We start from the raw sequence: 16,696 nt of genomic DNA on the forward strand, positions 1-16,696 counted from the left end.
AGACCATGGAATTTTTCGCAAATCACTTTTGTTTTGACCTCGCTGGATCTGACAAGTTAGAAGAAAGATAGAGTTCAGGGCTCTCCACAAATATAACTCAACAGTCATTTCACAGAAACTTCCACTATGAGATAATGCACAGATATGGCACCGCTATGCGGGTTCATCAGTGAATTCACTTAATCTTTCATTAAAATTTATGAAACATATCAGTGGCTCAAAACTCCAGAGGTGCCAAGACCTACAACAGCGTTTGATATCAAAGCATGGAGCAGCAGAGAATGACAAAAGCCTCAGGAATTACCCAGCCTACGGCCCCGACTTTCAAGGTTACAGACTGGCTCTGGAAGTTACTGGTTACTTGAACAACAGGAACAAAACTCCATGCGCTCTTTAACAGAAAAACACTTTCAAAATAAAGTGTGTATTAAAACAAACCCCTCACTAATTGATGACAAGCATTTTCCTATGTTGACCTTGTTAAGTTTTGAGGTAAGACAGAGTCAAGGAGACCAGGTTTCCACTCCCCTTGCAATTAAGCAGAGGAAGGTGATCCCTGAGATAGGAAATAAGTCATACACATACCTCCCGAGTTTACAAGAAAGAGGAGCTACATCAATAAATAGTTGGGGCTGGAGCGATAGCACAGCGGGGAGGGCATTTGCCTTGCAAGCGGCCCACAAGGCAACTCGAGTTCGATTCCTCCCCCCTGTCTGAGAACCCGGCAAGCTGCCGAGAGTATCTCGCCCACATGGCAAAGCCTGGCAAGCTCCCCGTGACGTATTCGATATGCCAAACACAGTAACAACAAGTCTCACAATGGAGACATTACTGGGCCCGCTCGAGCAAATCGATGAACAATGGGAGGACAGTGCTACAGTGCTATTTACTATTAAGTCTTTTTTTGCTTTTTGCTTTTTGGGCTGGAGTGATAGCAAAGCGGTAGGGCATTTGCCTTGCACGCAGCTGACCTGGTCGGCCCAGGTTCGACTCCTCCGCCCCACTCAGAAAGCCCGGCAAGCTACCAAGAGTATCTCGCCCGCACGGCAAAGCCTGGCAAGCTCCCCGTGACGTATTCGATATGCCAAACACAGTAACAACAAGTCTCACAATGGAGCCGTTGCTGGGCCCGCTCGAGCAAATCAATGAACAATGGAAGGACAGTGACAGTTTTTTGCTTTTTGCTTTTTGGGTCACACCCAGTGATGCTCAGGGGTTACTCCTGGCTTTGCACTCCAGAATTTCTTCTGGCGGTACTTGGGGAACCATATGGAAAGCCGGGGACAGAACCCAGGTCAGCTGTGTGCAAGGCAAATGCCCTACCCGCTGTACTATCGCTCCGGCCCCGCACAGAGGTTATTTTTATATCTTGGATATTATAAATAATGCTGCTATGAAAATAGACTGGCCCATATATTTTCAAATTAGTGTTTTCATATTATTTGTTAAATACCTATAAGTGGTACTGATTATAAGGCAATTTTACTTCTAGTTTTTGTTTTCAGCTTTGGTTCTTTTGCAGTGCCGGGGATCAGACCCAAGGACTCACACTGCAAAGCAAGTACTCTGCCACTGGGTCACACCCCCCAGCTTTTTTAATTTATTTTTTTTCAATTTCTGTGCCTTCCTATCATTTTTCACAGATGCTGCTGCAACTTACATTCCCAAGAGTATCCAAGAGGTCCTTGTTTGGGGGAAACGTGTGTAAACATATCTTATTAATATCATCCGAGTGAGACTTCTGTTTCGTCTAGAAGTATGCTATCACTTATTATTCTATTGGAAATCCCCAGAGTTGATTTCTCTTAATAATAAAGTGCTAGAGCCAAGCCGGATGTAGAAGCATCCATATCAAAGGGGTATCCACATCAAAGAGATCAAACACAAACACATGGTCAGCCACTGGCTAGAGAAGCACCAGCCCGTGCCCTCTGTCCAGCCAGACTCCCTTTGTTGAGGTATTTGAAGTAAAAAAAATCATTATATATTTTTTTCAGTATCATGATGGCTACTACTGAAGGGCATCTTATAATCCTAAGAACCTTAAAACTAAGCTAGCCTAGCTGCAAAATCAATAGGCTGAAACCAACACGAACAACGATGTGCCGGGCACTGTTTGAGATACTGGAAAAATGTCTGTGAAAACCAGGAAAAACTCTCCCTTCACAGGGCTTACAGTCTACTGAGAAATAAAGATGAGGTGGGAGTGGGGGGATACAGTTTTTAGCAGAATTTTAAGAAATAATAAAGACATTAAGAGAAAAATAGATGCTATCTGCATGGATGGAAACATGGGATACTATTGTAAAAAGAACACCCCCCCCCCAAAAAAAAGAAGAGAACTCAGAAATTAAACACATGCTAACAGAAAGAGAAAGCTTAGAAGATTCAAAAATAACCTGAAAAAAAATCTTCTAGATGGCCAGACAAATAGTATAATAGGTAAGAAGCTTGTGTTGCCAGAGGTGGATCAGGGTTCAAGCCTCGGTACCCCATATGGTCCCCCAAACTCCACCAGGTGTGTCCTCTGGGCACAGAGCCAGGAGTAATTCCTGAGCACAGCCAGATGTGATCCCGTCACCTCTGCAAAAAAAAAAAAAAAAGACCTTTCCAAAATTAGGGTGGAGCGATAGCACAGTGGGTAGGGCGTTCGCCTTACAAGCGGCCAACATGGCTGACCCGAGTTCGATTCCTCTGCCCCTCTCGGAGAGCCCGGCAAGCTACCGAGAGTATTGGATACGCCAGACACAGTAACAACAAAGTCTCCAATGGAGACGTTACTGGGCCCGCTCGAGCAAATCCAAAATTAGAGTTATATTTAAAGATCCTCTCAGAGAGACTGGCAAGCTACCGAGAGTATCCCGCACGCACGGCAGAGCCTGGCAAGCTCCCCGTGGCATATTTGATATGCCAAAAACAGTAACAATAACAGGACTCATTCCCCTGACCCTGAAAGAGCCTCCAATACGGCACCGTTGGGAAGGACGAGTAAGAAGAAGGTGCAAAAATCTCAGGGCTGGGATGAATGGAGACATTACTGGCACCCGCTCGAGCAAATCGATGAACAGTGGGATGACAGTGATACAGTGATTCAAAGATCCACAAAAAGAAAGTGATAAAATCGTGAAGGTCGAAGTGTGGGCAGGGGATCAAATACGTAAGGAAAATTCTCCAGAAGGGAAGAATGAGCCTCTAAATTAAAGAAGTCACTGAGCATGCAGGAGAAAACATACCTGTAGATGGTTCATCATCACAAAATTTCAATATGCTAGAGGTGGTAGAAAAGGAACAATTTCAATCAGGGATGGGATAGGACAGCAGGCCACACACAATGTGTATGAAGTCCAAAGAGTTGCAGACTTTCAAACAAACCCTGGGCAGCAGGGTCCACTGACGCAAGCCATCCATCTTCTGAAAAGAAATCTATTGCCAACAGTGACGGTATGCCGTCCTCCAAGCACGGATGATGGTGTGAGTAAAGATACTTCTAGACATGTCCTTTTCAAGGAATCCATGAGAAGAGGCATTCTCCAAGAACAAGACAGAACAACACGTGGGATCCATGACAAGGGAAACCCAGTATGTGAGGAAAGGGAAAGAAATCCTGGCTGACAGTGAGGCTATGATGAAAATTTCATATCGGACAGAAGACAACCACTTAGAATTCTTCAAATATGTGAAGCATCTACTGTGTCCGAATTTCACAAGAGGAGCTTTAGAAAGTTGAAGTAGTCTAGAGCTGATTCAAAAGGAACAAGCTCGTTACTCACTCTAAAGCAAACCCAAGGATTTGTGCAAGTAAGGAAATTAAACAGGGGCTTGAGTGCTACTAGCAGGGAGGATGCTTGCCTTGCATGTGGCCAACCCAGGTTCAATCCCCGGCATCCCAAATGGCCCCCAAGCACCACCAGGAATAATTCCTGGGTGCAGAGTCAGGAGTAACCCCTGAGCTTCACCAGGGGTGGTACCAAAAAAGGTAAATCATTTGCTATATAGCTTACACAGTTATAGTACTATAAAGGCTAAGCATTCCCCTCTGTTCGGTCCAGAGTCTACTTTCAGAATGCTTCTCCCATCCTGGGAGGATACTCCCAACACCCTTTATTTGGTGCTCCCTTCTCTATCTGAGCTGCCTTTTCCCCTAACATGTGTGGCTGGCCTCCAAGCCATGGAGCAAAATTCCTGGTACTAATCTTGGCCATTCTTGGGTGTTAGTCTCCTATTTTGTTACTTTATGTTCCCTGCCACAGAGGTAGGGTGGGATGGGAGGGATGGGGGGTGGGAGGGATACTGGGATCCGTGGTGGTGGGAAATGGGCACTGGTGGAGGGATGGGTATTTGATCATTGTATAACTGAAACCCAAGCACAAAATTTGTAAGTCTACAACTGTACCTCATGGTGTCTCACTAATAAAAATTAAAAAAAAATAAAATAAAGGTTAAGCACTAATCTTACCCAAAAGATCCGACTTTCTGTTTTGTTTGGGGTCAGCAGTGCTTGCACTCAAGGTTCATTCCTGGCGGTGCTTGAGAGACCATATGGGGGTTACTGGGGATCAAACCCAGGTCGGCCGCATGCAAAGCAAGCGCACCACCCATTGTACAATCACTTCAACACCCAGACTTTTTTTTTTTTTTTTTGCTTTTCGGGTCATACCTGGCGATGCTCAGGGGTTACTCCTGGCTCTGCATTCAAGAATCAATCCTGGCAGTGCTCAGGGGACCATATGGGATGCTGGGAATTGAACCCGGGTCAACCGCGTGCAAGGCAAACGCCCTACCTGCTCTGCTATCACTCCAGCCCCACCCAGACTTTAAAAAAAAAACTGTAACAAACTGTAAGTGCACTAAGGGTGGAAGAAAGGAAAGCAAAAGCTAGAGGGGAGGTGGAGATTGAAGAAAGCAGATGGTGACTAAAAGTCGCAAAGTCAACTGGGGATCAGACAAATATCGTCTTTGAGACAGCGAAGCATGTGATGTCTTTTGAAATCCTGTACTACAGTCTTCTCCCAAGAAGGTGGGAGAGAGGGATTGAAGAACCCCCTGACTTCAGTCTGTCCCTCCAGTTCAGCACGAAGCCCCTTGGGGGCTTCCCTTCCACCCCCTCACACAACAGCTGTGACTATTCACATTTTGAGTTTCTTTCCTTGCTGTCCAGAATTCCCTTCCACTGACCCTCTGTCAAGAGTGGAAATAACTAAGCAAGAGTAATGACTTTACCGTTGGCTCTGGAATTGGACTAAGCAGGAAAGAAATCTCAGAACCTGCCCACTCACACACACACACACACACACACACACACACACACAGCTCTTGGGGTCACAGGCAGAGTGAGGCCTGTGTGCAAAGCCTCGGGCCTTCCTTCCCTGCTAAAAAGAAACGGCTTACGGAGTTGAAGGCGTAGGTATGCAAAAGAACAGGCAGTATACTATATTGAATCAAATGATCTGAATTTCCTTATTTACATAGGTTAAAATCACGGAGCACTTCATCATTCAAAACTGACATTTGTGGATTTGTCTTCCGATAATTCCATTTGCCGTTTCTGTTCTGCATTCTCTTTTCTTTCTGGAGGAAACTGTGATCTAGCATCATCCCACCAATCATTTGTGTAATTCCTCTTGTCGCCCACAGCACCGGGGCTGAGGAATCAGAACCGAGTGTAGCGGAATCTCTAATCCTAAAATATTTTCGGGCCATTCTTAAGCTTCAATTGGATTCAAATATTTCATCCAGGAGGTCGGAATCAACCAAATGAGAGAGAAGGGAGGTAAAGAAAAGAGAAGGGAAGGAGAAGGGAGGGAAGGGAAAGTAGAAAGGGGAGGGAGGGAGGGAAAGCATGAGAGAGGAACGGAGGGAAGGAAGGAAGAACACACACAGTGAAACGGAAAAAAACTTTGGCTGAATAATCTAATATCCACATTCCTGCAATGACAACATACTTGTAAATAGTAACAGCTGCCTTCCCAGAAGGGAAGAGAAGGAAATGTAAAGTGGGAGGAGAACAGCACTTTTTATGGGTACATGAAAGCAATGCAGGTTTATTCTGTAATTTACAATTAATAATGCAGAGAGCCAGATTATTTACCAGAAGGTTCTGGTAAATAAAAGCCTATCAGAAATATAATTAGAAAACAATGCCCAAATCATGAAAAGCGGAGGAAAAAGTATCTTAGAAAGAAATGACCACTGAATCCCACCTTGAAAACACACAATAGTCATTCCCGATGTTTATTACTTTTATTGAAAATGTGCATGTTCTGACACTGATTGATCTCTCTTTCTCTGAATCTCAGCTTCTTCGTATCTTCATCCAAAATTCCAGGTCCTAATATTTTTCTGTCCTCTTACCTCACTATGCTTAGAACGCCTCAAACAATCCACAACTATTACTATTTACTAATTTCCTTCAGATTTTTACAAAGACCCCGATCAATGACTAAACGAAAACATGCTCCAACTTACTGAGTGGAAATAAAGCAGCAGATGTGGCCACCGAAAGCATTAAGGAACAAAAAGCTGATTCTTCAGGAGAGGAAAACTTGGAGTAACTTCAGTAGTACAAAAGGGCTCCCATCCTTGAACCAAACTAGGAATAGTTTATTAAGAAAATAAAGGCATTCCTTGCCCTGCCACAGAGGCAGGGTGGGATGGGGGGGATGGAGGGTGGGAGGGATACTGGGATCCGTGGTGGTGGAGAATGGGCACTGGTGGAGGGATGGGTACTCGATCACTGTATAACTGAAACCCAAGCACAAAAATTTGGAAGTCTACAACTGTACCTCATGGTGTTTCACTAATAAAAATTAAAAAATAAAAAGAAAGAAAGAAAGAAAGAAAGAAAGAAAGAAAGAAAGAAAGAAAGAAAGAAGAAGGAAGAAAGGCAGTCTAATACCAAAAGAACTGAAAATGCTGAAAGGCAGACTGACAGCGGGATGTAGGCTTTCAAGCATCAATCACGCTGCAAAGCTTCAAGTGTTTCATCAATAAGATCATTCCCTGCCTTGGCAAGTTCATCCAAATAATTGCTTCTTTATAGTAAACACCGTGATTTCGTTCCTTTCTAGTCCACTAGCATATGTGCATCTATGCCTATCCCTGTGGGCCCCCAGTCAACACACAGGGAGAGGAACTCACGCCACAATGACAATGCGTGTGATTAAATGTCTGCCAAAAGAACCTTTCTAAGAACGCCCATCCTCATGCCCTGGTAGTCACTCACTTACACACACACCCCCAAAAGTACAAGCTTACTGTATCTACCGTGCTAAACAGAATAACGTCTTTTTCACCAGTGAAGCGAGATGAACTGCACACATCTCAGACTTGTTCAATGGGAAAATATTAATGACTGAGTTTGGAAGTGAGATCAAAGTCCATTCTTTCTCTTTGCACATGAGAAAATAAAGGCCCAGCGAAGTAAAATGACATCACCAAGGTCACCAGGTCACTCGGAAACAGAAATCGGCATCATACTTTGAACAGACAGGCCAGGAACTGGTGAAGAGAGGGAAAGGGCACTTGTGTGGGAGTAAGCAGCTGGACGGGGCTTATTCACTATCCAGGGAGCAGCGTGTTACATGGCTTCAAAGCAAGGAAATACTGCAACTTCAATGAACTGGACAGCATGCTTCTACGAGAGCTGTGCACAAAAAAAACTCAGGGAAATAAAACCTATCCACCATCTCCAAATGTTCCAATGTAGCAAATATTTAACCTTCTGAGTCAAATGGTCAACTCTTCAAAAAGACTTTGCATGATTCCCTCAAATTTAAAAACATATTCGGCATGGGGGCCAGAGGGATAGTACAGAGGATGGGGTGTTTGCCATGCATGTGGCTGACCTGGGTTTGATCCCCAACATCCCATATGGTTCTTCCCGAGTACCACCAGGAGTGATTCCTGAGTGCAGAGGCAGAACTAACCCTTGAGCACCACCAGGTATGCCCACCCAACCCCCCTCCAAAAAATTTTTTAAAAAAAGATATAACACAGACTGGGAAAAATATTTCCAAATTGCAAATCTGATTAAAGTCTTATATTCCTAACGTATAATAAACTACAAAGCATTACTTCAATGATAAGAAAAGAAACACCTGATTGAAAATGGACAAATGAGTTGAGTAGGTGTTTCATGAAATCTGATGTAAGAATCACAATGAAGCCCATGAAAAGGTGGTCAACACATTAGGCATCAGAGGAATGGAAATCGGTACCATAGGGGCAAGAGACATGATATAGGGATTAAGGCACTTGCCTTGCATGTGGCGGACCCCACTTTGATACCTGGGACCACATATGGACCCCAAGCACTGCCAGGAGTGACCCGTGAGAACAAAGTCAAGATTGAGCCCTGAGCACCGCCGCCAGGTGCGGCCCCCAAATACTCAAAACAAACCAAGAACATCAAATCAGAAGCACAGTGAGATCCTACCTCGTCCCTCCAAGAGGGCTGTGATAGGAAAGGTAAGTTTAGCAAAGATGCAGAGAAACAGTAACCCTCAGACACTGCCAGTGGGAAAGCAAAACAGTACTCATCTCTTGGAATTAAGTGGCAGTTTCTTCTAAAGTTAAACATAAATTTAATAAACACCCAGCAACTCCATTCCTAGTTATCTTGTCAGGAGAAATAAAAACATATGGTTACACTGAGACTTGCACGTAAACGTTCGTGGCAGTATTACTGACAATAGTGAAAGCAGAACATTCATCAAACGGAAAAGTGGATAGACAAAATCTGGTACAGCAGGAACACTGGCCGGCAACATACAGCAACACACAGTGAAATACTGGCCTGCAACAAGAAGCAGTATTGATACTACCACACCAAGGCACCTCAAAAACATTAGAAACCAGGCACAGAAGACACTGGATTGTCAGATTCTACTTATATTATTTCAGAAAGGCCTACCTCAATCAAGTTTCCTTTTTTTTTTCTTTTTGGGTCACACCCAGCAATACACAGGGGTTACTCCTGGCTCATGCACTCAGGAATTACTCCTAGCGGTGCTTGGGGGACCATATGGGATACCAGGGATTGAACCCAGGTTGGTCACATGCAAGGCAAACACCCTACCCTCTGTACTAGCACTCCAGGACCTCAATTTCTCTTTTTAAAGAGCGGGAAAAGCATATGGAAGGGAGATACAAATGCAGTAAGATGGGTCACAGACAGTAATTACTGAAGCTGGGCATTCAGTTCACTATTTCTTTTCAGTTTTTGTAGCTATTTTATGTTGTATTCATTAAAAAAAGAAATCTTGCTCCAAGATTTTCAATGATTTATGAAGAAAAAACATTTTTTCTTGGTCTCCCACGGGATTGTACCTCAGGGAAATCTGCCTAAAAATTTACTTAACAGAGAAGGAAAAGAGAAAAATCAATATTTTCTTCTTGCCTATAGAGGGCACCATACTCCTTGATGTTTCTTCTGAATTTAGATATTAGTGTTATTTCCCATATAAAAAAAAAAAGCAAGATGTGCCCTCCAAATTAAATTAACATACACTGCATTCTCTGATACCAAATAAGCTATATGGAAAGGATACAGAAAAAAAATTGTCATCCTCAAAGGACTTTGAAACAAAGCAATGACATTCTCTGGATCTATTCCCTAGGCTCTAATATGTGAGAGTAAGCCGAAATGGCATTTCCGTTCTCTTTTAGCATTAACACTATAAATCTAGGATTTATCTGTCTGTGTTTACAAATAAATCCTTTACCCTACACTATGTAATAAGGGTTAACAGATCCCAAATGGAGATACCAGGAAATGAGTAAAAGACTAAATTCCTTTCTCGTATTACATTAGCATAAATACACTTCTCCTAATCAATTTACTATTAAACTCTGTAGGTTGGTTAAAATCACTAGCTCTGTGTCTGTTTTAAATCTAACATTTCAAGAAGCAAGCAGATTTTTTTTTCAAGATTCTTTTACTATTTCACTTAGCAGCACACCTTTCATGATACTTCACTATACCTGAATAATGAGGAAGAAAATCTCAAGAAAGATATTAATTAGCTTGGCACTCTCTTTTCACTGTGAATTTTTCCAACTTGTAAGTCTTAGACATTTCAAAATGAGTGTGTGATAACGACTACACATCCGTTTTTTCCAGGACTCCACAATCGTGTGCAGTCAGGATTAACCCTGCCATCCCAACTGATTGTTCTAAGACATTCTAGAGGCATAGTTTAGCGATTCCTTTTTCACAGTCTCCATTCTTTTTGGCTAGTAGGCAAAGTTTATGTGTTTGATCTCCATTTATTCCAGAAATAAACTCTTTGTCAGGAATGACAGGCCAGAATACTGTGTCCCTTACTGAATTGTATGGTCTCATGCACCCACCTCAATAAAAGGAGAAAAGAAATTCAATCCTGTTGCTTTATGGAGAAAAGGAATAATAAGCAAACTAGATTAGAGATGACTCTAATAGCCATTGCTAATGCAGAGTAAACCAAAGCAGACATTAAGGAAGAATCAAAAGGGGCCGGAGCAATAGTACATTGAGTAGGATGTTTGCCTTGCACGCAGCCGACCCGGGTTTGATCCCCGGCATCCCATATGGCCTCCCAGCACTGACAGGAGTGATTCCTGAGTGTAGAGCCAGGAGTAAACCCGGCGCATCGCTGGGTGGGACCCCCCCAATAAAGAATCAACAGCTTTTGACTGTAAATAATATATCAAAGATTAGTTTGATAGCCCTATGCATGCTCTCTCCACCAAAACATCCAAGAACATCTGAGTTAGAAATACCCTGACTCAAAACTTTGCTTAAATGCAACTAACTGGCAGTTTGAAGCCAAACTCATCTTCCTCTTGAAATTTTCCACAGTGTAAAGGCACACAGTCAGTGCTCAGTAAATATTGGTTAAATTAGTAAACACTGTCACTAACATTACTCTACTTCAGCAGTTCATAAGTCTATGAACTCAAGCAAATATAAGAAACTTAGTGATATATTGAGCATCAAATTATTTTATGGTTTATTTCGGTTCATAAACTTTTCAGAGTTAAATGCTAAATGGCCCACAAGAAGAAAATTACTAAGCAAATCATGGTACGAATTAACAAAGGTAAAACAAAGTAAACTAGAATGCCATCACTTCACAACTACCAATGAAATAATGAATCAAATCAGTGACTTTTTAGAAACAGTTCCAATATGATTACGAGAGCAAATGATGCATATTTGCTCTAACCCGTAGCAATAAATAAGTAAGAATTCAAATGGCCATCACAGGAACTAGAGGCTCCCCAAGTTATTTGGGGAAGCCCCCCAAATTGAAACTAGAGGTCCCCCAAGTTATGCGGCCTATCATCCCTTTCTAGAAAAATATTACTCAAGGCCCCCACCAGAAATCTACCAAGAGAACAAACAGAAAGCACCCCTTAAAACTGCAGCCAAGGCTATTCCTGTCCCTTGGATTCATCCAGTGTTCCTTAAGGGACAGAATAGCCCACTTTGGGAAACACTGGTTTACTCCGTGAAAAAATTGGCTAATGGTTGGTTATTAAACATTTACTAGCATACCACTGAATGTAGGTCATGATGATCAGTATCTGATAAAGCCATTATTCAAAAGGCAGTTGGAGATCGTGATAATAAAGCTACATCATGATAATACTATGTGAACCCAACTGATCAGTCATACACCACAAAAACAGGCATCAGACATCAAAGAACTCCTAATGTGATGTGATGCCGCAGGAAACAATCTTGCCAAAAAATTCAATCTGATTCGAATCAAGACTAGAGCTACCTACCAGTTTGTGAGAAATATGGCAGACAGAAAGCTCAACAACCAAGCAAACAGGATACAAACAAAGAATGTGGAGATGTTTACAAAGTAGGTGATTTTCTTATGAATGAATGAATGAATGATGAATATCAAGAAAAGAACTGAAGATCCCATTGATTCAGACACAAGAGATATCAAAACAAACAGAATGCCACTTTTGTCCTTGCTTAGAACTCAATTGGAACACATCATTGCCAAAAAAAGAAAGCTTCAAACAACAAGAGGATTTGAATATTAGTTGATAGTAGATAAAAATTAAGGACTTACTAAACGGCACACATGAGAACAGTCTCGTCATGACATTTTTGGGGGGGTCACACCCAGCGATACACAGGGGTTACGCCTGGCTCTGCACTCAGGAGTTACTCCTGGCGGTGCTCAGGGGACCATATGGGATGCTGGGAATCGAACCCGGGTTGGCCGCGTGCAAGGCAAACGCCCTACCTGCTGTGCTATCTCTCCAGCCCCAATATACATATTTTTAAATGCAAGACAAAATGCCACAGGGACGCTCTCCTGAGGAGGGCCCTGGGATTAGTGGGAATGAGAACAAGGGGCTGATCTGTAATGTTTGCGCTTTAACTCAAGAAGTTGTGTCTCAAATGACTTTTCTCAACATTTCTACTAGGGGTGACCCTGAGTGATGCTGGGGTCTGAAGGCAACTCCCGAGAGATACTCAGTTGCCACGGGGTCACAAAGGTCATGGCGGAAGGGACTCCAGGGCCATGTAGTGCCTAGATTTCACACATACTAGGCATGTACTCTACCTCTTGAGTGTTCTCCCCAACCTCTAAACACTTGAAAAACAAAACAAACAAAAAAGTGACGCTGACATTCCCTCTACACCCTGCAGAGATTCATCTGCCTCCCAACCCCTGTAATCCCTTGTTACAGTGCTCAGGGCACCGATGAAACAGGGAGATGGAAATGAAAAAGAACGTACCAGCCCCATGGTAGGAATAGCTGCACCCTCACTTGGCTAAGCCACGAGAAACCCAGAGACAGTCCAGTGGGGAGGAATTTACCTTGCATGTAGCCCATTCAGGTTCCATCCTGGTATCCCACGTGGTCCCCTGAGCACTGCTAGGAGTAATGAACCAGGATGGAACCTTCCAAACACTAAAATGGGCACTGAAGGTCTAAGGACATAAGGAACATTAGTGCACGCACACACACTTCAAAACACCTGGACTGACGTGAACAGGTACTGTCCCTCTCCTCCTGCCCCCTAGGAATCCCGGCAGCCACCATCCTCTAGAACCCAACGAAAAGCCCAGGTACATGAGAGCAATAATGACAAATGCCAGGCCTCATGGGATGGAGGAGGAGCTGATCCTTCTCGTTCCCCTGCCCCAAAGGGACTCTGAGATGACGCCCACCCACTGCTTCCGGCTACTACTTAAATTCCTTAACGACCGTAATCCAGAGACACACAAAAGAATCTCAGAACCAAGCAGTTTACTGCAGAGATCTCTGCAGACCCTAATTATTAAAATTTTAGAATTCCAGGAGCATGCGACATCATATGCTGTAAGTAACAAGCAATACAAAATAAATTGTCTAGCATTGCCTTTTCTGCAGATTTGAGTGGTGGTGGAAAAATTCCAAATAACAATGGTGGGACTGGTGTCGAAATACTGAATGTAATAAAAGTAGAGAGAAAATATTGTGGAAATTGCCTACCACGCAGGTAGGGGAAGGGTTGGGATGGGGGCTGATACTGGGGACTCTTGTGGTGGAAATTGTGCACTGGTGAAGGGATCATTGATCACTCTATGGCTGAAACTCAAACATGAAAGTTTTGTAACTGTATCTCATGGTGATTCAAATAAAAAAAATAAGCAGACAACTGGATTAGGGTTTTAACTGCATTAATGTTTCTCGATCGTCACAGCCCAAACGTACCTCTGGGCTTCAAACTTCAGGACAAGGTGATACTATAATGGAGCAACACCTCTAATCTATCAACTCCTGAACAGCTTAAAGGAAAGCATTGTGCGCCGTCACACTGAATTCTGAGTGTTACCTCAAATGAGAGGCCGGAAATAACATCAGGCCTGAAAATGGGTGTCACGCTATACTTTATAAGAGACTACATGGTTCTCTGAAGAATGAAACAAGAAAGACATCGAAGAGGTCAGTGTCATCTGTGGAGACCAACACAGCCCTCAGAAGAACCTGAACAGAAGTCTGGTCTAGACTGCACCTTTCATTCCCTCTCATTCTCTACCTATTTCGAGTTGTAGAAAAAAAAATATTCATTCGTGGAAAACCCAAGACAGATTCTTTTCTGCTCACTACTCAATAAACCCCACCCCCACTTTCTGGGGACCACAGGGCCCTTCACGGCACAAAGGGCATTGGTGGGGAAAGGTGTTGACTAATTTTTTTTTCTCATATGCCTTTAAAAATTATCACCTATGGTACTACATGGAAAGTATCATGCTAAGTGAAAGTCAGAGAGTCAGAAAGAGAGGGACAGACATAGAAAGATTGCATTCATCTGGGGAACATAAAGTAACAAAATAGGAGACTAACATCCTAGAAGAATCAAGATAAGTTACAGGAGGTTTACTCCATGGCTTGAAGGCCAGCCGCACATGCTAGGGGAAAAGGCAACTCAGATAGAGAAGGGAGCACCAAGGAAAGGGTGTTGGGAGGATCCACCCAGGATGGGAGATGCATGCTGAAAGTAGACTATACACTGAACATGTTTGCCACTCAATGCCTCTTTTGCAAACCTCAGCAAGCAAAAGGAGAGAGAGAACAAAAGGGAATCTTGCCACATATGTGGGATGGGATGGGAGGATGGGAGGGTTACTGGGATCAGTGGTGGTGGAAAATGGACACTGGTAAAGGGATAGGTACTCAATCATTGTATAACTGAAAGCCAAGTACAGAAACTTGTAAGGTCAACAACTGTACCTCATGGTGCTTCACTAATTGAAAAAAAACTATCACCTACGGTTTTCCCTGATGTTTATATTAGGCAATTTCATGATTTTCATAGATATGTCTTTGTTTTGAGCTAATTTTTACATATTTTCTTTAAAAGGAGCATTTTTTTTTGCTTTTTGGGTCACACCAGCATTGCAGAGAGGTTACTCCTGGCTCTGCACTCAGGAATTACTCCTGGCAGTGCTCGGGGGACCATATGGGATGCTGGGAATTGAACCCAGGTAGGCCGCATACAAGGCAAACGCCCTACCTGCTGTGCTATTTCTCCAGCCCTGAAAAAGGAGCATTTCTAAATGCCAGAAATGTAGGTCTTAGTCTTATAGGCCTCTTTGGTTTTTTTGTAGGAAACGCTTTCCAAGAGAGTGTTCTCACTGGCTGCACCTACGGGGTGGGGTTCTCAAAGTCAGACGGGAGCAGGAGACTGCCCATCTGAAGCTGGAAAACTACGGCAGCGGCCACACGAGTTCTGCTCCTCCTGCCAGGCGGCCACTCAGATACTGCCCTGGGCTTCTACGGAGCTTCAAGCTTCAGGCTCGACTCTGGGAAGGGTGGGCCAGAGGCGAGAGCAAAAGAAAGGAAACTCCATTCAGTGAAGAAGAAACCAGAACCTCGGAAGGACAGGGAGGAAAGAAATCCGGGGAGGGTGGCAAGAAGTGGACAGGAAGTTAACAAGGGGCAGGGACCAAGGGCCTGGGTCCATCTGTGGTATAGAGGGTGGTCACCACCACAGAAAGCACGAGATGCAAACAACAACAACAACCCAACTTACAAACGGGCCTGTCAAGGAGAGGGGATGGAGGGTGGGGGGTGGGAAGAAACCTGGGGACACAGGTGGAGGGAAGGTGACACTGGTGGTGGGACGGGTACTGAATGGTTGCAAACTTAAAACTCAACTATGAATAACTCTGTAAATTGTGGTCTTAATTTAACAAATTAAAAATTTGGGGCTGGAGCAACAGCACAGCGGGTAGGGCATTTGCCTTGCACGTGGCCACTCAGCCAACCTGAGTTCGATTCCTCCGCCCCACTCGGAGAACCTGGCAAGCTACCAAGACTATCTCGCCCACACGGCAAAGCCTGGCAAGCTCCCTGTGACGTATTCGATATGCCAAACACAGTAACAAGAAGACTCACAATGGAGACATTACTGGGCCCACTCGAGCAAATTGATGAACAATGGGAGGACAGTGTTACAGTGCTACAGAATGAATAACTCTAAATTGTGGTCTTAATTTAACAAATTAAAAAATTTGGGGCTGGAGCGATAGCACAGCGGTAGGGCGTTTGCCTTGCACACAGCCGGCCGGCCGAGCCGGGTTCAATTCCTTCGCCCCTCTCGGAGAGCCCAGCAAGGTACCGAGAGTATCTCGCCTGCACGGCAAAGCCTGGCAAGCTACCCCTGTCGTATTCAACATGCCAAACACAGTAACAACAAGACTCCTGATGGAGACGTTACTGGGCCCGCTCGAGCAAATCGATGAACAATGGGAGGACAGTGCTACAGTGCTACAGAATGAATAACTCTAAATTGTGGTCTTAATTTAACAAATTAAAAAATTTAAGACAATTTTTGGGCCAGAGCGATAGCACAGTGGGTAGGGCGTTTGCCTTGCACACGGTCAATCCGGGTTCGATTCCCAGTATCCCATGTGGTCCCCTGAGCACCGCCAGGAGTAATTCCTGAGTGCAGAGCCAGGAGTAATCCCTGTGCATCGCTGGGTATGATCCAAAAAGAAAAAAAAAATTAAAACACTTTCTACTCCTCCATAAAAGAGGATGGAAATGGCCCTTTTGATGAGAAAGAGCAGATATGGGTCTGAAATAAACTGCCTTCACAGTATGATTTTCTTACAGAAATCTTGGCAGTAAGAGATAGTTCATAGCTGTGAGTACAGCATTATAAACATCACTGAACAAGGGACCAGAGTGACAT

General features: G+C 43.7%; 1 protein-coding gene across 2 annotated transcripts in view; it reads right to left on the reverse strand.

Moving 5' to 3' along the window:
• REPS2 (RALBP1 associated Eps domain containing 2) overlaps positions 1-16,696 on the reverse strand; it is a 252,371-nt gene that overhangs the window by 42,978 nt on the left and 192,697 nt on the right. The gene's annotated exons all lie outside the window — the stretch shown is intronic.

Source organism: Sorex fumeus, unplaced genomic scaffold, assembly GCF_029834395.1.
Source record: "Sorex fumeus unplaced genomic scaffold, SorFum_2.1 ptg000086l, whole genome shotgun sequence".
In the NCBI taxonomy this organism is placed as follows: domain Eukaryota; kingdom Metazoa; phylum Chordata; class Mammalia; order Eulipotyphla; family Soricidae; genus Sorex; species Sorex fumeus.